Genomic DNA, 23,602 nt, shown 5'->3' with positions numbered 1-23,602 from the left:
GGTGAAAAGAAGCGGCTGGCGACTCCACATGTATCGGAGGAGGCATGGGGTAGTCTACACCTCTCCCCGGATCAGCAGAGGGGGTGGAGCAGCGACCATGACGGCTCAGAAGAGTGGGGTAATTGGCCAAGTACAATTGGCGAGAAAAAAAAGTGGGGGGGTAATATGTATTATTCATATAATTGAAATGTATCTAATGCTCTATATAGTGCACATTAATAGTACACATGGCCAGTGTAACTCTAGTTCATGGTCACGTCTATTTGCAAATGAAACTGGTCGTTGGTTTCGGTCGGTATGCAACTGTATGTTTTATAAGGGGGGAGGGGGGGAATACCTGCAGTCAGGTTAGACTGAAGAGGTCACCCAGTGGAGTGATGACACGTATCTGTCAATAAATGTTGTATCCAGATGAACTCATTCAACCTTCTTTGATTACTCTCTATGCATATATATATATATATATATATATATATATATATATATATATATATATATATATATATATATATATATATAATTCATCACATATGAACTGAATTGAGCATAGTGAGTGAATGAATCAGCACCGAGTCCTACACGATGCATGCTCTGATAGAACTGATATATTTGGAGTGTTTACATGTCGTTTGATGAATCTTCTTTTTTCCCCTCCTGTGTTCTTCTTCTTCTTCTTCTTCTTCTTCTTCTTCTTCTTCTTCTTCTTCTTCTTCTTCTTCAGGGGGCCATTCCCTTGCCTGGAAACAAAGTTGCTGAACACCCAACTGCTGGGGATGAAGGGGGCAAATTTCTTTTCGAGGTTGCACCAGGTATGAAAACACCCCAAAAAAATAAATAAATAAAATCTATTCCTCCTTAATCTAAACAGAGAATAGAAAATGTCATAGAAATTGGATAATGCCATGAAAAGAAACAATCTTATATAACGTGGCTAAAATGGTTTTAACACATGCAGTCAAATAAATTGCAAAGATAAACTGTGATTTTTATTTTTCCTCATTGATGATAATCCATATAATAATCCATTATGACATGGCTGGCCACATTTTAAAAGCAACAAATCAAATGAAAACCAATGATAAAAGAAAAGCAACCTTATGATCGAACAGACAGCTGGATTTTTGAAAAGGTGAATGATGCAGTATGACATGGAACTTCATGTGATGTTGCCATGGAGATATAAGAAAAGGACTTCATATGAACTATGACCCACCAGAGCCAGCATCTTGATAACGTGACTCACGCAAGAAAACTTGGCCCATAGGAATGCGTTGGATCCAGTGCATTCCAAATGGTTTGTGATGAAGGTAAATTAAAAACTGAGGCTAAAATACTTCTTGTTATGCCTGTTCTCATCATAAATCCTGCATCATGGCAGCAGCTACCTGACTTTAAGCGGCTGTAGACACTGCATAAACCTCTGTGATGCTAGGTAGTAAAACTGAGCTTAGAAACAGAGCCATTTTCCCAACTCTCCTCAGTGCACATTTTGTTTAGTGGAAAGCGTGCAGCCGAGTGGCAGGTCAGATGACGGTCAAGAGGTCATGCAAGACACACGCTGCATGATACAGTCACAATATCAGACATCAAGTCGCAGGAGCAGTAGGCCTCGGATTCCCCTGCACACCAAAGCCTTGTTTTAAATCGAAAAAAAGAAGGCTAATGCTGTGCTAAAATCTCAGAAAGTAGCAATCTTAGCTAGGACCTTGTTGTCAGCATGCATGTCTTTCCCTCTTTTTGCTGTTTTGCCTTAAGATGTAGTCACTGTTAGTGATGGAAGGATGCGCTTTTCTATTTGATTTTTCTGTCAGTGCAGCGGCTACAGGGACAAAAACAACCTCCACACACCCCAGCCACACACACACACACACACACACACACACACGCACGCACGCACATTCACCCCCACAATCCCACTCAGTCTGCCTTTAACAAACCTGGCTGAACAAAATTGGCAAAAACTGTCAAATCTAAAACGAAAATGTGTAAAAAGTTGAATGTGTTGTATCATGGCAAGTGTGGCCTTTGCAACTGTCCCTGAAAACAAATTGAACAAGAGCCCTGAAATGACTTTCACCAGAGGCCCAACTCTGCCACACTTAAACCAGGAGAGCCTCAGACGGCCGGCCGTTGCATCACGCACACTTCATTAAAGTAAAGTACTGGGTTAGTCTTGGCACCGACTGACCCGGGACCTTGTTCCGAACTGACATCAGCATTAATAATGATGGATGCAACCCCAGATTGAGTTCGTGTAGAACTGCAGCTAAGACATCAAAACACGGCATTTTCTCTCCACAACTTAGCAGGAAATTAACCTAAATGATAGGGAATCACACGTATCACTGAGATTTGTATTATCATTCTTTTATTTAATTATTTAATTATTTTTTAGAAAACATCCTCCGAGGGGCGTCCGGGTAGCGTGGCGGTCTATTCCGTTGCCTACCAACACGGGGATCGACGGTTCGAATCCCCGTGTTGCCTCCGGCTTTGTCGGGCGTCCCCACAGACACAATTGGCCGTGTCTGCGGGTGGGAAGCCGGATGTGGGTATATGTCCTTGTTGCTGCACTAGCGCCTCCTGTGGTCGGTCGTAGTATGGAAAGACTGGACGCAGCTATCATCATACATCTCATTCTGTACTATAGATGGGGATGTCTGATGACTGGAATCTGCACGTTGGTTAGCTTTGCATTTGTGCACAATCAAGAGTAAAACAACACATATTCAGAGGCAAAGGAGATGCATTAACGACTGAATAACAACGAGCCTACATTCTGATTTTAACTCTGACCCCACCTCACATTGTTAGCCCAGAATTAAGTCAACACTTTGACTCGTTCCACCTGTTGAAAAACAAAAAAAAACTTCTGTTATGTAGAGCAGGGACCTGACTGACAAGATGGCACCAGAGGACTTGACAGGGATTAGTAACGGCACCTATTTAGCACCATGGCATCTTTATTTCTTTTCTTGACTTCATTCTGTGGTCTTATATTCATAACCAGAATGCAGTTTTTGGAAAATTAAAGAAAAAAAACCCCACATATTTTCCATATAGTAAGGTTGGCAATACAACATAAACTTGAAAATATGCCTTCCTATGACAGCTGTGGTAAAGGAGACTGTGTCCTTGTCCCCTTTATAGCCATCAATACACATTTCATTTCCTCCTTTTAGAAAATGCGTTGCTATTTCTGCACATTGTGAAATAACTGCTTTCTCTTTCTACTTTGACTCATATATTATATCATCTACTGTCTCAGCATTGTCTAATTTTAGTGTCTTCCTATTTGCTCTCATTTTAAAGCGTTGCATTTTTACTTTTTTATTTCATCACAAAGCATCTTGAGCTACATCTCTTGCATGAAACGTGATCTATAAATAAAAGTTTATTTACTTAGGCTGCCAAGCAGTGAGGTGTGAGTAACAGCTGCGGCCTCCTCATTTATCTCTGGAAGCAGCGGAGATGCTGGCTGTCTGGTCATGTCATGCTTGCAGACAATAGACTCGTCCCAGAGTAGAAACTGTAAAATAAACGCCAATTAATCCCACCACTGCCGAGAAGCTTTCTGGCAGCACGGTGGCCCAGTGGTTAGCGTTGTCACCACACAGCAAGAAGGTCCTGGGTTCAAACCCCGGGGTTGTCCAACCTTGGGGGTCGTCCTCTGTGTGGAGTTTGCATGTTCTCCCCATGTCTGGGGTGGGGTTTCTCCGGGTGCTCCGGTTTCCCCCACCGTCAAAAGAAACATGCATGCTAGGGTTACTAGTCCTGTCTGTGCCCCTGACCGAGGCAAAGGGAAAATAACTGAAATTGGTCCTCGGGCACTGCATGAAGGCGGCTGCCCTCTGCTCCTAGCTACACAGACCACAGCTAGGATGGGTTAATTTGCAGTAACTGAATTTCCCCAAGGGGACTAATAAAGAAAACTTAATAACTTAACTAATACTTGAACTCATGCATTGATATATACTACATACAGACACGTGTATGTGCACCGACAGTGCATTCACACACAGTTTTCATATATATCCCCGCATTCACACATACTATATATACTTAGCACAAAAAAGTAAGGAAATTTGTGTTTGGTAGATTATTTTTTTGTTGTAACAATGCTTTTTGACAATAAATCTTACACCGTTGGAAAACCTGTTTATTCCCCTTTTAAATGGAGCCACATTTGTAAGGAACATGCATTTGTGGGATGAGCAGCAGAGCTGAGTATGTGGGTTGCACCCGTGAAAAATTTTGCCAAATCTTCTCTGCCAATGCCAAACAGCTTATTTTGCTGTTGCTATTGACTCTTGTTTTGAGCTTCTGGTCCCCCAGGTGCTGACAATCAGCTGCCTGATATGAGATTTATTGCCAAGAAGCATTGTTACAACAAAGAAATAATCTACCAAACACACATTTCCTTACTTTTTTTGCCAAGTTTATATATATATATCAATTTTAATTGTTGTACATACAATGTCAAGTCACATCTGCTGAATTCAACCTAAAGACAAAAGCATGGAAGAGCTCCAAGGGTGTTTTCATCTTAATCTATCAAAAAAGGGGGCATGTTATGGCCGTGTCTCCAACTAAAGATGCCATAAAGCAACTCATGCAGACAAAAACATGTGGTTGCAAATGTGACTACCAGCATGTTCGCAAGGGCTTCCTGCAGGGTGCCGGAGAAACGAGGAGAGTTTAAACTTTCATTAAAGCGCTTCTCACTGCCAAAACTGAACTGGGTACTCCATTCAGCGGCGTCCGCTTCTCCCCCCCATCATATTGGTGGAAAACAAGGAGGTGGCCTGTGAGGCAGCAAATAAAGACGCCTATGACAAGCACAGAGAGTGAATGAAAGGAAAATTCAACAAACAGATTCCACTGGTCTAAATGTGGCCCTGCAGCAGTCTGAGCATAACACACAGACACTGGCGAAGGCTGTATTCGGGACCATCTGGGTCTGCTTGGGAACAGAGAACGTGAGGGCGAGACAGAGAGAGACAGAGAGAGAGAGGGAGAGTCAGACTGTAAGTGAGAGAGGGTGAACCTCAGACCAGGACAGAGTTGTTCATTGTGCTGTAAGGGTAATGATGGGGGGCTGGACAGGAGCCAGGTATCTGTTGACTGCCAGGGGGCTTAAACGGGAGCACCGGGACAACTGCTACACTAGGAGACTCTCTGCTCTGCCGTGACAACCCCTCCGTGCCCTGCACATTAGCAGACAGCTCCCCATTTGTCCACAAATTAGAAGACTATTCAGCTCTTAACTGCAGTCATAGGCAATTGCCCTGTGCCTCGTGCAAGCCGGATAGGTGTGAATACGCAATAGGAGTCGACTAGATAGAGTCTAGCTTGATGCACTGAGAGCACTCTGCAGAGCCCACCTGTGTGTTTCGTTCATGAACACAGACAAACAACAGCTATGCGGTCCACCACTGCACTGCTTACATAACCTTAGTCCTTCTCTTATAACCCACTATCCTATAGTCTTCCCTGTTGCACTCACTTCTCTTTGCCCCCCCCCCCCATTTCTGCCCTCATGTCTATTTTAAATGCTCTGAATTCACACATCTGATACCCCCCCCCCCTCTCAAGTATGGCTTGTTACTCAGTCTGTCTGTCTCGTTCACAGAGCACTGTCACATCTGGGTGATGCGGGAAACTCACGTAAGGACTGAAAGGGGAACAGAAACTGAGACAGAGGGTGAGGGTGAGGGAGGGCGAGGGAGTCTCGAGAAGCAGGTGTGCCACATGGACAGCAATGGTTAAGTCTAGAATCGTGGCTATCGCGCCCTCAGACATACACAATAGATGGCGAGGGCGATGCTACGCTTTTGTTTGTGCAGACTGGGACCCAGCACCTACGAGGTTTTCTCACAACACTGCTGCGATAACACACGGCAGGGGCACATGTCACGACATGCTTCAGTATGGAGAGGTTCAGCTCAAATGTAGGAAGAAAAGGAAAATGCATAAACAAAAGTAAAAATAAAAAAATAAATCAATAAATATTAAATAAATAAATAGATAGGTAGATAGATAGATAGATAGATAGATAGATAATAAAACATAAATTATAGTAAATAATTAAATAAATAAATACATATAAAATAAATAAATAAACAAATAGATAGATAGATAGCTAGAAAGATAGAAAGATAACAAAAAATGAATTAAAATAAAATAAATAAATAAATATGAAATAAATAGATAATAAAAAATAAATAAATATTAACTAAATAAATAAAAATACAATTAAATAAAAAATTAAATGTGACTATTTCTGATACCAATGTTTTTTTCTTAGAGAGCTGTAACAGGCTTTATTTTCCCTTAACTGGTGTAGTTAAAAGAAATGTACTGTGACATTTTAATGTCTAGTTACGTCACAGGGTACTTCTCAGTGTACATGTTCCTCACATTTCCTCCAAGATCACAGAAAAAAAAATTTTTTTTTTCCTCTTAATTAATTTGTACACCACTTTCATCACACATGGTAGACCTGACAGACTGGAACTGGATTTCCCTCTATCCAGTGTGAAAGTTCTTCCCGCTCAGCACCAGTTTGTGGTTTTACCTTATGTGGTAAATCCTCAAAAGAATTTCAGGTATGATCTGAGTACCTGAATACCTGTCATAGCAGTTGCCTGGGCCCCAGTGAGCTTGATTTTGAGACTATAAAGTGAAAGGGAGGGCAAGAAGAATCGACAGACTTTAAGACATGGAAAAAAATTATCATTTATCATTGAAACACGTTACTCACGATCTGCACAGTCCATGGCAGGAGATGTGAGTGATCTGGAGGAGTTGGGTGTGGTTAAAATTTTGCAAAAAGCCTAATCTTTAGACTCTGTAATAAACTCCAGCCTATTCTTAGATGAAAACCAACAAAAAAGCATGAAAGAGTAAGATCAGTATTCATGTAGATACATCAGATGCTACTGTTATTATTATTATTAGTAGTAGTAGTAGTAGTAGTAGTAATAGTAGTAGTTTAGCTATATTTGTAGCCAGAGACCTTGTCCCCATGACCTATTAATGACTGATCATCTGATTCTTGTGATGAAGGAAAAAACATATTTCTCTTTAAAACCAACCCCAAAGTCTCCTGGCCTCAGGCTCAGCATTTTGCGATCTCTTTCAACTTTGCTCTCTCTCCCTCTCTCTCTGTCTTTGTCTCTGTCTGTCTGTCTGTCTCCTTCTCTCCCTCTCTCTGTCTCTGTCTGTCTGTCTGTCTGTCTGTCTGTCTGTCTGTATCTCTTGCTCTCTCTCTCTCTCTCCCTCTCTCCCTCTCTCTCTGTCTTTGTCTCTGTCTGTCTGTCTCTCTCCTTCTCTCCCTCTCTCTGTCTCTGTCTGTCTGTCTGTCTGTCTGTCTCTCTCTCTCTCTCTCTCTCTCTCTCTCGCTCTTCCTGTTGTACTCTTTTCTTTTATCAGCCCACCATTTTAACGTTGACATTGTTTGTAGTGTCCTGCATGGATCATAATGAGGCTGAGAGAGCAAACCCGTGTTGCTATTGATGGGTCAGGACACAGCACGGCACTGTTGCTGAGTTATCTGAACGCTTCCGTAGCCATCCTACAGCCATCCATCCCATAATTCCCACAGCACCTCGGGGTCATGGGCAGGTGGATGGCCTCGGGCATGAACGCCATTTACTGAGAAAAGCCTCTGTGTCCAATGTGTAATCATACTCTCTCTTATACCAAACTCATGAGATTGTATTTGGTCCTGCCTATCATGTAAGCCTTAACATGCATCCCATAATTTTACACGTTTCACGCAACTCTGGTGTGTAAGACAAAGAAAATAATACAGACGGGTACTCTGATATTCAGTGGGACATGATTTCGGGAGCCCCCTTCTGGGGAAAAAAAGGTGACATTGCCCTCATGTGGTTATAGAGGCACATTACAGTTTTGTCCAAACGTTATTCTCTTATCCTGTATCTCAGGTAATCCAATCATTTACGTTTACCATGAGGTAACCTTAGCTTCTGCGTTGAGTAAAATAGTTAAATTCTTATATAATCTGAGTTCATATGCAATTTCAGTGTGGTTTCAATTGAGAGATTTTATTTTTCTCCATGTCAGTTGGCAACTTTTGATTCGTTAATTGTTACAACTGACAACAAATTGAAATCAAGTGCTTTAACTTCAATCACAGAGACAGAGGAAAAACGTAAGAGAGAAGGTGAGTAAGATAACTAAAAACCTTGTATTACGTGGCATTCATTTTTTATTAGCAGTAAAAGTATGAAATATGATTAGCATTTATTACATTTACTGTAATTCACAAATCAAAGGTAGGTTAATTTGAATTATTGTAGCTGGAAAACTACTGATAATACAAAACTGGTAAAATATTAAACTTTTAGAAATGCTTTTCCAAATTCATTATAGGAACTTACGAACAATTTATTTTTGTTAATGGCTGGTAACCGACTAAAAGTTGAAACTTAATCGGGAGTCATGAAAGAAGTGATATAAATACTTAAAAACTCATGAGGTTCAATATTTTTTTCAAAATTGCTTCCTAAGGTATATTTATATATTTTATATATTTTAGTGTGTTTTAATTAAAGTACCCTCCAGACACGCCCCCTCCCCCCCTTTTCTCTCTGGTGTCAGGCTTCTTTTCCCGCCCTATATTTTCATATTAGAGAGTGATTAGCAATTGCATTTGTGACGTACCAAATCTAGTTTACCCGGGGTACGTTTGAATCTCAGATTTTAGGAAAGTGCACAGACAACTCCTCCTACAGTAGAGGGATGTGAAAACACCGCTGTAGTGACAAATTTTGCACGGATACAAGTCAGTATAGTCAAGGCCACACATTGTAGGGGACACAAACATAAGATAAACACATTTTTGAGTGGACGGGTATTTAAATATCCCCACATCAGGGTGTTGTGAGTCCAAATATCCCTTGTGATAGTCTTCAATTAATCTAAAATGTAAATGTATTGTAACGTGCATGGATAAGTAGACAGGTTAGCCCTTGGCTAAAGGTTCGCACCCTTTAGCCGAGCGGTTAGCGCTGTTTCCCGCGGTGCGGGAGATATGGGTTCGCGTCCCGGCTGTGGCGGTTGCCCCCCGAATTCGCTACAGTATTGAGGTGAAGACTGACATAACTGACACATGATGACCCACAATGCTGATAAATAAAATCTAGTTGTTGCCCCCATAATAAACCAGTGAAATGAACAAAATAAAATTGCAAAATGTTTTATCGATTGAGTGTGTGTGTGTGTGTGTGTGTGTGTGTGTGTCTGTGCGTGCATAGTTGTCTGATTTACACTGCCTGAGTGTATCTGAATTCGGAGATCTTTGGTGGCTCTGGCAACACTTCGTTCAAAAATGTCAGTGATTCAATGAGTCTGTAATGTTTCAAGAAATGGTTTAATTGTAATTAGAACTATGCAGTCATAATGCCGACTTATACAGCGTATGCCCGACGGTATACAATTGTTGCCCCTGCACTGACTTAATTTAACCACATCATATTTTACTAAGTTGTCCTTCATGTATTTAGTACATATCATATATCACTGAATTATAAGTATGTGAGCAGGGAGGAAAGTGAGACTGACTAAAGCGGAGGCAGACAGCAGAGCAGTTTTCTAAAGAAAAAATAATTTTGACATGTTTGGCATGACGCCAAGGCCCCATAAAGAACATATGGTGTGAATAATGTGTGTAAATGTGAAAATTACAAGCAGTCATTACATTGTCAAAGTCTAGGAATGCAATCCATCAATTTTACATGCTATCCTAACCTGAACCCAGTACACTAAAACTTTATTGCACAGAAATGGCTAAATGTCATCATTATGTTACTAGTAGAGGGTGAAGACTGTTCTTTAGGATGTGGGACTCAAAGTTTGACTGCCAGCTGGCAAAAGCTACTTTACAGAAGGGAGCCAGCATGCATTTCTGTGATATAGACATTATATACACATCTGATGTCGGCTCAAATTCACGTTTGTTGCGGCCTCACTACTGTCCATGCTAAAAATCCATTAAACAACTGATTTGATTCCATAATATGCAGGAAGAATATGCTTCTGCTTCCTGTGTGGGAAGACGGTGGCACAAACTCGTGCTTGCAGCGGCCTCACCCAGTACCGGTGTGGGAAGACGGTGGCGCAAACTCACGTTTGCAGCGGCCTCACCCAGTACCGTCCATGCAGTGTCTTTGTCCATGTCTGCATCTAAGTTTGTGTCTTCGTTTAATGGCTGGGAGAGCTGGCGCTGGATTGGCTGGGAGAGCTTGGTCTGCTGCGGCCTGTGGGCCCAGGGACCATGGCCCTGCCCAGATCTGTACCTGAAGAGGTAACACTGAGGGTGGTCTGACAGGATGCAGAAGCGGAGCAGGCTAAGCTAACTGCTAGCCCTTGCAGACCTGCAGTTCCAATAACATCGAGGGTGGTCTGGCAGCGGCCTCGTCCAGCCTTGACTGTGGTGTTTTTAGCGTCATCGTGTGGAGTGCGGGGAGTTGTGTCGAAGGTGTCTGTCTGGGAGAGCTGGCGTTGGATCGATTGGGAGAGCTTGGGCTGCCGCGTCCGGTGGGCCCAGGGACCACGGCCCTGCCCAGAGCTGCGCCTGAAGAGGAAACACAGAGAGCGGTCTGACAGGACGCGGACGCGGGGCAGGCTAAGCTAACTGCTAGCCCCTGCAGACCTGCAGTTCCGACAGTCATCGACTGGTGTTCGTTCCCCTCTACACCTTGGACAGAAATATTTTATTTTATTTTATTTATATTTGTTTAGTTTGGATATATGCGTTAGTTTGTGTATGTGTTCTTGTAGTTCTTGTAGTATTTGGATATGTGTTTTTGTCTTTGTGTTGCACTGCTATGGGCTGAGGGAAACGATATTTTATCTACAAATAAAGTGTTGCTGATTGCTGATTCCTGATCTAAGGACCCACAAGATAAACCGAGGAGGCATGTATCTGTTTGTGTTCACAACACAATGTGGTAGAGTTTTTTGTTTTGTTTTTCCAGATTGGGGCTAATGACACACTTTTGATGTAAATCGTCTTTTGGCAGTGTTGGCGTTGTTTCTATGTGCACCTTCAGCAAAACAGAAGAGGGGAAAAAAACATTGACAACAAGGACTTGTTCATGAATCCTGCAACACCCTCCCCTTAACATTTGCTTACGCATTTAAGCAAACCAAGACAAACAAGCACTCACTAGTATCATCACAGAGTCCTCCAGCAACGTTCCCCGAGTTCTTCACATACAGAACAATCACACTGAAAAAAGGAGGTGCAACGACTTCAGCTTTAACTGCAACCGCAGCCGTGCCATTTCCATTTCATAAAGTTACGCTGATCCATTATGAGCTCTTTTATTAACTCTCTGAACACTTTCACATTCCCTACCCTTCGGTTTCACTGTGCAATAGCATATAGTGGTGTTTACAGGCTATATAAAAAGCCCAGGGCTGTTTTAATTTGACAAAAAGGCCCCACCAAGCTACACACAACAATGAATCACAGCTTGATCTGCGGTTCTATTTCACAGCGGGCCCAGCTATTGAACAACACTTGGCTCAGGCAGAGAGCCTTACCTAACTATAATAAATTAATCAGGCCCCTCGCCTCTTCCCTGCCACTCTCTCTCTCACACACACACACACACACACACACACACACACACACACACACACACACACACACACACACACACACACACACACACACACACACACACACACACACACACACACACACACACACACACACAGAGAGAGAGAGAGAGAGAGAGAGAGAGGGTAAAACATCCCCCTCCTCACTTCCATTGCTGGAACAGATTACAGTCCGTTCACTGTTCCTGGGCAGGATTTGTGTTTGGGTATTTGTCCCATTCTCATTTGTTTAGCTGAGCTCTCCTAAGAAGTTTGTGGGGACATATTGTTCTGTGCTGACGTACAACTACTTGTATGTAATCAACACACAGTTAACAAGGTATCAAGAGCAGCCTATTTTTTGTTATACATCTCAACTGGAACTCCGTGTTGCAATACTGTATGTTGCCACTGGGGGTTTGGTCAGAACTTTGATAAGAACAATGGAGGCATCACAGCGGCTCTCCCTTATGCAAATTGGACCTTTTGATGGCTGAATTTAAATGAAAGCATAATACATTTGCATCTGCTGATGCACCGTAAATCCATAAACAGTGGGAGCAAAATATCAATGGCGGCGTGCATCATGAAATGAAGAAAGGGCAGTTTATTTTGTGGATATTACTTTTATCAAATGAGCCTTGGGGGAGCCTAAGTGCCAACATGTTCTCAATTAAAAAAACAAAACCTTAATAAGACATATCCAATGTATCTCCAAATGATTTCCTCCTCTTTCACTTCTGGTCTGGCCAAATGTCTTTTGAATGGGGGCGTCCAGGTAGCGTAGTGGTCTGTTCCGTTGCCTACCAACACGGGGATCGCCAGTTCGAGTCTCCGTGTTACCTCCGGCTTAAGTCGGGCGTCCCCACAGACACAATTGGCTGTGTCTGCGGGTGGGAAGCCGGATGTGGTTGTGTGTCCTGGTCGCTGCACTAGCGCCTCCTCTGGTCGGTCGGGGCGCCTGTTCAGGGGGGAGGGGTAACGTCCCCCCGGCGAAACTTCTCGGTGTCAGGTGAAAATCAGCGGCTAGTGACTCCACGTGTATCGGAGGCAATGTGGTAGTCTGCAGCCCACGCCGGATCCTTAGAGGGGGTGGAGCAGCGACGGAGACGGCTCGGAGGAGTAAATGACCGGCTCGGAGGAGTAATTGACCAGTTGGGGAGAAAAAAAAGGGGGGGGGAGTCTTTTGAATGTCAGTGTAATTTTCAAGCGCAGAATTTTCTTTTGCCATTTTCGAAAAGGTCGCGAGGCTCATCTCTGGTCGCTCTCTTTTCTCACCCTCTTTTTATATATATGTGTGCGCATGCACATGCTTGAAGTGCGCGTGCATGTGTTTATACGGGCGTGCGTACGTGTGTGCGTGCGTGTGTGTTTGTGCACGTGTAAGTCTGTGTGCGCGTGAGCATTTGTTGTTTAAGCTCATGCGCAACCATGCCTTTACAGTGTCTATGCCAGCGGTCGGGAACCTATGGCTCGCGAGCCATATATGGCTCTTCCGGTGACGGCATATGGCTCCCAGACAATTTTGAGTTGAAAATTATTTTTTTTTCAAAAAAATCAGTTTGGAACTGATTTTAAAATACTTGTGATATTTCTTAATAATACTGTGTCATTTTAAAGTAAACAGAAATTAGTTTTGAAGATAAATTTCACGGGTCACGGGTCACCCGTGGGTCGGGTCGGGAACCAATGGCTCGCGAGCATGTCCGGGTCATTGTAAAGGTGAAGAAATCAATTTTATCAGATAGCCAACTAGTTTATCCGCTTCAACCCTTGTAACGGAAAAGATGGCGAAAAGAAAAAAAGACGATGATTACCGTGCATTCCAGGCTGCGTGGACAGAGGAATTTGCATTTGTGGAGAGAGCAGGATCTGCGGTGTGTCTAATATGCAATGATAACATTGCATCGATGAAACGGTCAAATATAAAGCGGCACTTCGATACGCACCATGCTTCATTTGCATCGAAATATCCAGCGGGGGACAGCAGGAAAAGGGCACGCGAGGAGCTACAGCGGAGAGTGCAGACGAGTCAGCAGCAACTACGTGTGTGGACCAAGCAAGGTGACGGGAATTCCGCTAGCTTTGCGGGGGCTTTGGCAATAGTAAGGAATGGAAAGTCATTCACAGATGGCGAGTATGCCAAAACATTCATGCTTGATGTGGCCAATGAACTGTTTGATGACTTCCCAAATAAAGACAAGATAATCAAACGAATAAAAGACATGCCCCTGTCAGCAAGAACTGTGCACGATCGTAGCATCATGATGGCAAATCAAGTCGAGGAAACACAAATTAAGGACATAAACGCCGGGACATACTTTTCTCTCGCGTTAGATGAGTCAACAGACGTTAGCCATCTATCTCAGTGCAGTATCATTGCCAGGTATGCTGCAGGTGACACACTGCGTGAGGAAAGCTTGGCTGTTTTGCCAATGAAAGGGACAACAAGAGGAGAGGATTTATTCACGTCTTTCATGGAGTTTGCTAAAGAAAAAAAACTACCGATGGATAAACTTATTTCTGTCTGTACTGACGGTGCACCCTGTATGTTGGGGAAGAACAAAGGATTTGCAGCGCTTCTCCGTGAACATGAAAAGAGCGCCATCCTAAGTTTTCATTGCATCCTGCACCAGGAGGCGCTTTGCGCTCAGACGTGTGGCCAGGAGCTTGGTGAGGTGATGTCGCTGGTCATTCGAGTGGTCAACTTTATTGTTGCCCGAGCTTTAAATGATCGCCAGTTTAAAGCTCTGTTAGAAGAAGTTGGGAATCATCATCCCGGTCTGCTTTTACACAGCAACGTGCGTTGGTTGTCAAGGGGGAAGGTGCTCAGCCGTTTTGCAGCTTGCCTGAGTGAAATCCGGACTTTTCTTGAAATGAAAGGCGTCAAGCATCCTGAGCTAGACAACACTGACTGGCTCCTGCAGTTTCACTATCTCGTGGACATAACTGGCCATCTGAACCAGCTCAATGTGAAAATGCAAGGTATTGGAAATACAATCTCATCCCTTCAACAAGCAGTGTTTGCATTTGAAAGCAAGCTGGAAGTCTTTCTCAGGGACATTGAAACAGGTCGTCTTCTGCACTTTGAAAGACTGCAACAATTTAGAGATGCATGCTTAGCAAGTGACTCCACTCAACATCTGGATCTCCAGCAGCTAGCTGGCTTTACGTTCAATCTCCTGCAGTCATTCAAAGCACGTTTTGGAGAATTTCGTGCGCGCACTGGTCTTTTCAAGTTCATCACTCATCCACATGAGTGTGCAGTGGACAAAATCGACCTGACATGCATCCCCGGGGTCTCTATCGGAGACTTTGAGCTGGAAGTTGCTGACCTGAAGGCATCAGACATGTGGATGAGTAAGTTCAAGTCACTTAATGGAGAGTTGGAAAGTCTTGCGCGACAGCGAGCAGAGCTGGCGAGGGAACACAAGTGGACAGAAATGAAAAATCTTCAACCTGAAGACCAGCTGATTCTTAAAACTTGGAACGAGCTTCCTGTGACATACCACACAATGCAGCGTGTGAGTATTGCCGTATTGACCATGTTTGGCTCTACATATGCATGTGAGCAGTCATTCTCGCATATGAGGAACATTAAGACCAACCTACGCTCACGTTTAACTGATGGAAGCCTCAACGCCTGCATGAAGCTCAACCTCACCACGTATGAACCAGACTACAAGGCCATCAGCAAAACCATGCAGCACCAGAAGTCGCATTAAAAGTAAGACATATTTAATTTATTATACGTTAAAAATACTATATGGCTCTCAATGAAATATATTTAGAAATATTTGGCTTTTATGGCTCTCCCAGTCAAAAAGGTTCCCGACCCCTGGTCTATGCAGTCCCAAATGGCGTTGTCTGTGACAGATGGCATGCGGTTTGCTAGGGGAGTTGTGGTCTGACTGTTGATGACACAGGGCCACATCCATCTTCTTTGTTGTCCTTTTCAAATCCAAATGTATTACCCCAAGTGTACAGCATCAAATCGAGAGTCCCCAGTCATCTCAGAGAGGCACACCACTGTTTTGGGAGTATTGGAAAATGATTTTCAATACAGCAGTTTAAGAAGCTAGGGGAGAGAGGGTCACAAAATGTCAGACTTTGATCGTATGATTTGACGTAACCCAGAAAAGATTTGTGTTTTCAGTTCAGAGCACAGGTGAAATTGTTTCATACCTACACACAGCATACGAAGTGGGATTCTCTCTGAATAATGTTCACTGGCGTTTTATATATATATATATATATATATATATATATATATATATATATATATATACATACATACATACATACATACATACATACATACATACATACATACATACATACATACATACACACACATACGTATATATACATAGACATACACACATATATATATACATACATATACATACATACATACATACATACATACATACATACATACATACATACATACATACATACATACATACACACACACACACATATATACGTGTGTGTGTGTGTATGTGTTTGTATTTGTGTGTGTGTGTGTGTGTGTATATATATAAAAGGGGGGGTTTCAACAGAAAAAATAAGAAATAAAAATCTGTTATAGTGACATGCCAGGCATTGCCTTTATTGTTGTTTAATGAAACTGACTGAAGAGGTCACTTAGATGAGTGATGAAACATCCATCCATCCATCCATTATCCTGCTCTCAGAGTCGCGGGGGATGCTGGAGCCCATCCCAGCAGTCATTGGGCAGCAGGCGGGGAGACACCCTGGTCAGGCCATTATGAAACATATCTGTCAATAAATGTTGTACCCAGATGAACCGATTCAACCTTCTTTAAGCGTCAGATGAGTATTGACAAGGACCAAGGAAGAAGTAGTTAAAAACCTTTAACAGTGTGTTGTTTCTCATCACACAATATGTGGTTATCTTTCAAGTGTTTGGTAAAAGCTGATAGTATTCCTCCCAGCAGCTTGTACTGCACAGTGGTTTATGGAGCCCATTCATCATAAAACAGTGAGTGATCTCCCGCTGAATGGGGAAGGACAGCTAACCACAACAACACAGAGGAAAACCTGGTGCCAAGTGGACGTGGGCTGTGGCTTGCCAGTATGGATGAGAGGTGTTTCAAGCAATCGTGTGTCCCCTATTAGCTACTAACAAAGCTGTCGGACAATCAAAAGATGATAAACTAGCAGCTTGCAGTGCCAGTTTTGTATGTGGGCAGTGGAGGACGACAAGAACAAAATTAGGTTTTCACAATATTTACATGAAGGTAAAGAAAGCAATAGAACATTGGTTTGTGCGTGCGTGTGTATGTTATATGTACACCTATGCATGCACATTTATTGACTTGTTAGTCAAAAATATAAGAACACATAGTATATCCAAACTAAACACATATATCCAAACCAAGCAAAAAAATAAAAAATCACTGTCCAAGAGAATGACCGCCGGGCGGGATGACTGCTGTAACTGCCGGTCTGTATGGGCTAGCAGTTAGCTTAGCCTGCCCCACTTCTGCATCCTATCAGACTGCCCCCAGTGTTTCCCCTTCGGGTGCAGCTCCGAGTAGGGGCCGTGGTCCTTGGGCCCACCGGACGCAGCAGACTAGTCTCCCTCAGCTGATCCAACATCAGCTCTCCCAGCCAGACACCCTCGACACACCTCCCCGCGCTCCACACGACAACTCCAAAAATACAGTCAACGCTAGGCGAGGCCGCCGCCATTCCACCCTTGCTGTTAATGGAGCTGCTGGTCTGCATGGGCTAGCAGTTAGCTTAGCCTGGCCCGCTTCCTCATCCGGTCAGACCGTTCTCGGTCTTTCCTCTTCGGGCGCAGCTCCGGGCAGGACGCAGAAGATCAAGCTCTCCCAGCCGATCTAGCGCCAGCTCTCCAAGCCACCAAACGAAGACACCAACTTGGCTGCAGTCAGTGACAAAGACACTGCGTGGACGGTACTGGGTGAGGCCGCTGCAAACGTGAGTTCGCGCCGCCATCTTCCCACAGTGGAAGCAGAAGCATATTCTTCCCGCATATTGTGGATTTAACTCAGTTGTTTAATGATTTTTAGCTACGGTGTTCGAAAAAAAACTGACTTAGTTTGATAGCATCGACTGCATAGAGGAGTAAATAGAGAATGAGCTTTTATTTGACATACTATAGACACGTTCTTTCTTGTTTCAGTAACTATTTAATAAGTCGGCTTTGTAATGTTAATGTACATCAATTTTCATGAAGTACGATTCTTCCATTCAGTGATTATGATGAAGAGGTGTCCAATAGTATGGACTTTACTTAATTCAATCCAAGACAATATGAATTCCATTCAACCACATCTTTTGCATAAAGCCATCACACTTTCAATAAATACATGCAAAAAACAAACACCTGCACACACACACACACACACACACACACACACACACACACACACACACACACACACACACACACACACACACACACACACACACACACTCACAGAATATTTAAACATAAACAAACCATGGGCCTCAGTAATGAGTGAAGAGAAAATACCCCCCTACATCCAAAGAGGCAAGTCATAGATGATGGACCGCTGTATGCTTCAAAATGTGAAGTTGCATGACCCGCTTCTGAAAGATAACACATGTTCATGAAATGAGAAAAGACAGAGTACGTATGGAATTCACTATATCCAAACATTAAGCTGCATACCTTCTCCATGTGATGAAGTGCTTTTGGGAATATGCAGTCCATCTCCATTCATTTTCCGGAGAGAAGTCAGACCTCTTTCCTTTCAAACGTGTACGTCCGTAGGATTTTCTTCCTCGGCATGTTGAGTCTGCAGAGATTATTTGTGCATCTTATTTGAATGATCGTGATCAATGAAAGGTGGAAGACACAAGACCCTCTGGAGAAGTTGCACCAGGAGAACTTGGTCTTGGTCTTAGGCCAAAAGAGAAGGACAGGAAACCCAGACGCTTACATAACAGCCTTATAGAGGGGATTGGTATTTGACATGTCAAATACCAATCCCCTCCATCACCCCACACCCACACCCTCCAGCCCCCCCCCCCCGCTCCTGGCCTTACTCCCCTCTACAACCCTAACCCCTGGTCCCACATGTATCAGGTTGGTGGGGTCTCGGCAGGCGCATATTAGGTCTCTGCGTTTCACTGAGGCCGCGGCTGGATGACTGTACATGTTCGTTCGGGAAATGTTGACTCAAACATACAGGCCCATGGTATGTAAACTGATTATCACTCTGATAAATATTTAGATGTCTTACGACCATTCTTTTTCCTCCTGCGTCCATTTTTTCCTGTGATCTGACACGCAGCAGATAATCCGGCCTTTAACTTCAACCAATCCTCGAGCGATCGGTTCAGACAGCAGTCAGTTTGTCATTGAAACCCCGGGGTTGTTTAGTCTGTCTTTTAAAACTGATCAAGACGTGAATTATTGAGAGGGACGTCAGTGCGGGCCCTGTTCAAATGGCTGGTCAGAGAGGAAGAAACCTAACTGTCTCAGGGCTTGTGAGTGACCAGTAGCTGCCTCAGCGGCAGTGCACGGCTGTATTTATAGAGCTCTGCGGATGAGTCATTTGGCCGATTGCCCACTTTTCCTTTGCCAGATTTACTGGTCCCCAGGGGACCTCCCCGGACTTTGGGGCAGGCTGGTTGATTTATGGTGCCTGCCCTCCCCCACCACCCCACCTCCACTTCCTACAGAGAGGAGCAGACAGACCCCATGCCCTGGGTTGGCTGTCCCACCCGGCCCCTCCTATGGCTCTCCTCTCCACCTCTCTCCTGTGTGTGCCTCCCCTGCTCATTCAGACCCATTGACAGAAGTACAAGCAGAGGAAATCCAGACAGGCTGAATTACAGGCAGGCAAGAAAGACCTTGTGTGAGTGCCGCTGATCAGTGCGTCGTGCTGACCTGCCTTTGACTCGACAAAATGGGGCTCGCCGGCCAGTGAGAAAACAGGCAACAGGAGGTATATGAGGAGGAAGAGGTTGTGAAGGGGGGGGACAGAGAGGGGGACTCCTGGGAAGAGTAGTAGTAATCGGGGTGGCTTGCGGAGCAGACGGAGAAGGGGCTATCAGTGGCAGCGGACAGGAACAGATGAGGGAATTGCGTTGGGTTGCGTATGGTCATCAGCAACGGCACAGCTCCCTGCAGGGTCACTAGAGGAGGGCGCAGTCATCTTCTGCACCTCATGGATCTGAACTCGAACCCAGGTCTGTGTCTTTTACATCAAAGTTTACACGTTACTGGAGTGTTTGCATTTTGCTCGGAGCTACTTAGTTTTGAGGTCCATTACAGTGATACAGAAATGACCTCAGGATATCCATTACACCTGTTGTCTTATAATGGTAACTCAAGGAGATGCTGGCAAGTTTTCTCCAACTGATTTTTGTGGAGTGAACCTTTAAAAGGGGTGTGATTGAACATCTTTCCCTCATCTTAAATCTTTTTTAAAAAAATTTTTAAGTTTGAGATAAAAGTTGAACAATAAGTTATGAATTGTTTCTGTTCCTTGTGCGGTCTTTTCTAAAGTCTTTAAAAAGATGTAGGTCATACAGAATATTTGTGATGTTGTTTGAGGAGTTTATGATGCTTGCATTCACGCCTTACCTGCTGTGGGGTTGATAATGAGCTTTAGACACCTAAAGACTTATACATTTTCCAGTATACCGACGTTGTGAGAGACGCACTATCAGTTTGTATTTATTTATTTATTATTGTTGTTATTTTTTTAATGAATTGTGATTTTGTTCCCATGTATTTCATCCAGTCAGCAGAAACTTTACTGCAGCATAATATGAGATAATTAGTTAGGAGTTTCCATCGATCAGGCTATCCAGTAATTATCATTTACAATTGAAATATCTGTATTACTCTCCTACATGTTGTACACATGACTATATTGTTAAGCAAGTATTTCTCAAAATTGCTTATTTTGGTCAAAATTATAAATATTGGTCAACATTTTAAATACAAGGTGAAAAAATATCAGTGACATATTACACATTATACATACAGGTGCAACTATAATGAATGTAAAACTTAGTTATCATGTTTATGTGTAAAATATAACCGTCAAGAGTCTAAAAAAATAATCCTCACAGAGGAAGTGAAACCATGCTTTATAGGATAACATTTTCATAGCTGGGTCAAATTTCACTTAGCTAGGCCCCTTCGAGCAGATAACAGGCCCTGGATTCACAGCCCGGGGGGCTGCTCGTAAACCCATCCTGGTAGATCTGTTCCCAGGCAGGAATCTCAAGCAACAGAGGAGAGAGAGCGGGAGTAAGATGATCTCGGAGGGAATAGTTTAAATGGAGGGTAAAGGGAAGAAAATATTTCAAAGCTTAAGGAAAAAAAAGGGGGGGAAGACAAGATTTGCTCTGAAATGAGTGGAAGGGCAGAAGTGAGTGAAGAGCAAGAGGGGAAAGGAGGGGGAAAGTAACCTCTCGGTCAAAACTGCACTGTGGCGAATCAGTGTCTCCGAGGCCACGATGTCAAAAGACGCGATACTGAAGACGACTTCATTCTCTAAACGCGGTCTGGCTGATGCACTCCTGCTACTCGGAGCCGGCGGCAACACTATCTAAATGAACCGGAGAGCAGACTATACAGCAGGGGCCCTTATTAGCTGCCCCTGGCTGCACAGCAGTGGCGTGCACGTTTCAGCAGGAGCAGTGTGTGCTCAAAAGCCACCGTTCCTCATTATTTCTTGTAAGCTTCTTTGATTTTAACATGATTGTATATACTTAAACCAGCCGGAGTCGAACCAACACAGATTAGTCACAGTAGCGTCATCGAGAGCTAAGCGCACACACATACGAACACACACACACACGCGCGCGTGCACGTTTGCACGCGTGCACGCACACCCACCCGCACATTAACACACCAGCAACTCCATTGTCAGCATTTGTTAGTCCCTCCACTTAGATCGCTGCCCATCTTTTTATCTACCCCACCCTGCCTAACTCTCGGGCCTGCGCTGCCCCCCGGCCGGCCGGGCAGTGCTTTGGCCAGCTTTGCCAGAGAAAACAACCAGGATGTGGAGCGGCAAGACAGACAGGACTGCTGCAACGGCCAAACCGAAAATACGCTTATCCTGCCGAAACTGGTGGATGCTGGCCATCGGCTGTCCAAATAATTGGGCAGTAAGTCATCAGGGAGGATGGGGTGTGTGCCCTGTAGTGAAAGGGCATGTGCACACATTCACCCACATGCACACTTAGGTGCACGAAAATAGATAATCGCACAGACATACACAGTCCCCTACGCGAACACATGTATGAGTTACATTCATGAATTCACTTGTGCGTGGTGCTTCTCAGTGACCAACAAAACAACTATTATGTGAGCACCGGAGATGATGTCATTCATTTTCCTAAAGACTTCATGACACCACCTATCGCGAAGTAGAAATACGAATGTGATGACATATGCCCATATATGGTGATGATAAATGATGTCAGATTTGATCTCTGCTTTATTTCACGATGATCTATTACATCTTTGGATGGGCCCTTCACTCTCTTGGAGCAATCTTCTAAATGAAAATATTGATTAATGCTTCCAAAGACGTACAGCCATCTGATATGCTGGACAGATCCTTTTCAAATGAAATTGCCATAGAGAGTATATTCTTCTTCACACCCTACTTTCAACGTTTGTTCATTTTTTTTGTTTTTGTTACCCAGGCCAAAAGTTGAATCTGACAGCCCCCTTTTTTTAGACCACATCTTAAAGAGGGGAGAAGGAAAAAAATCAGGCTTTACCACTCTGATCTTTGTGATGAAAGCACCCATCTTCAGTTCTCTTTTAAGGTTTCATCGGGATGTGCACTTGGGCTGAGTCAGTGCGGCTCTATCCGTCCTGATTTATCGGGGGAAAGAGGTCTCTGCGGCTCAGTCTGAAAGGTTCAAAGGGCTCTCCAAAGGCCAGGCTGACTCAACCTGCCAATTTGGCTGGAGGGAGCGCAGGTGTGCGTCTGCCCTCCAGCTCTGTGCTGAGAGATGGCATTAGGAGGTATTAACCAGTAGAACGACAGGTGCTTCGTCAGCTCCCCTGCCAAGCTGGGTCTTCTTCTCCTTGTTTAGAGCACGTATGTATGTGGCTAATAGGGTGGTTTCTTCCTTGTGTCTCTGAGAATGCTTATGTAGGTCTGTTCTTCGTGATTTAATCAAAACTGCCATGTTTATAATTTAGTTAAAGGTCACACTCATGGGGGGCATCCGGTTAGCGTAGTGGTCTATTCCATTGCCTACCAACATGAGGATCGCCGGTTCAAATCCCCGTGTTACCTCCGGCTTGGTCAGGCATCCCTACATACACGATTGGCCTTGTCTGCGGGTGGGAAGCCAGATGTGGATGTGTCCTGTTCGCTGCATTAGCGCCTCCTCTGGTTGCTCGGGGTGCCTGTGGGGGGGGGGGTAGTGTGGTCCTCCCACGTGCTACGTCCCCCTGGTGAAACTCCTCACTGTCACGTGAAAAGAAGTGGCTGGCGACTCCACATGTATCAGAGGAGGCATGTGGTAGTCTAAAGCCCTCCTTGGATCAACAGTGGGAATGGGGCAGCAACCGGGATGGCTTGGAAGAGCCGGGTAATTGGACGGGTGCCACTGGGAGGAAAAAGGGGGAAAGTAATAAAAAATAAAAATGAAAAATAATAAAAATTGGCAAAGGTCACAATCATGACATTATTTGAAAAAAATATGAATGCCAATTACAGAACCTTAAGTACAAGTATAAGGCCTCACATATACCGACTACATTTGTGCACATACATGTATATTTCCGTAGAAAGAGTATCAATTTCAAGGCTTCCTCTTAGCCTAACAAATAAATATATACACAGTATATTTGTGGCATTGGGCACCCAATATATAGCGAACAGGATTAGATTACACAAAATGACCTGTTGATCTGATATTTCTCAGCAATTTTAAATGGCCTCCACTCTGTTCCCAC

At 43.8% G+C, this 23,602-nt stretch overlaps 1 protein-coding gene across 1 annotated transcript in view; it reads left to right on the top strand.

Moving 5' to 3' along the window:
* arhgap24 (Rho GTPase activating protein 24) overlaps positions 1 to 23,602 on the top strand; it is a 100,352-nt gene that overhangs the window by 19,177 nt on the left and 57,573 nt on the right. Inside the window, exon 2 of the mRNA XM_056290542.1 lies at positions 722 to 809. The gene's annotated coding sequence lies outside the window, so the exon portion shown is untranslated. The remainder of the gene's footprint in view (positions 1 to 721; positions 810 to 23,602) is intronic.

This window comes from Lampris incognitus, chromosome 12, assembly GCF_029633865.1.
Source record: "Lampris incognitus isolate fLamInc1 chromosome 12, fLamInc1.hap2, whole genome shotgun sequence".
Taxonomy (NCBI): domain Eukaryota; kingdom Metazoa; phylum Chordata; class Actinopteri; order Lampriformes; family Lampridae; genus Lampris; species Lampris incognitus.
Note: the sequence above shows the minus strand (reverse complement) of the source record. Positions and strands in the feature narration are given on the sequence as shown.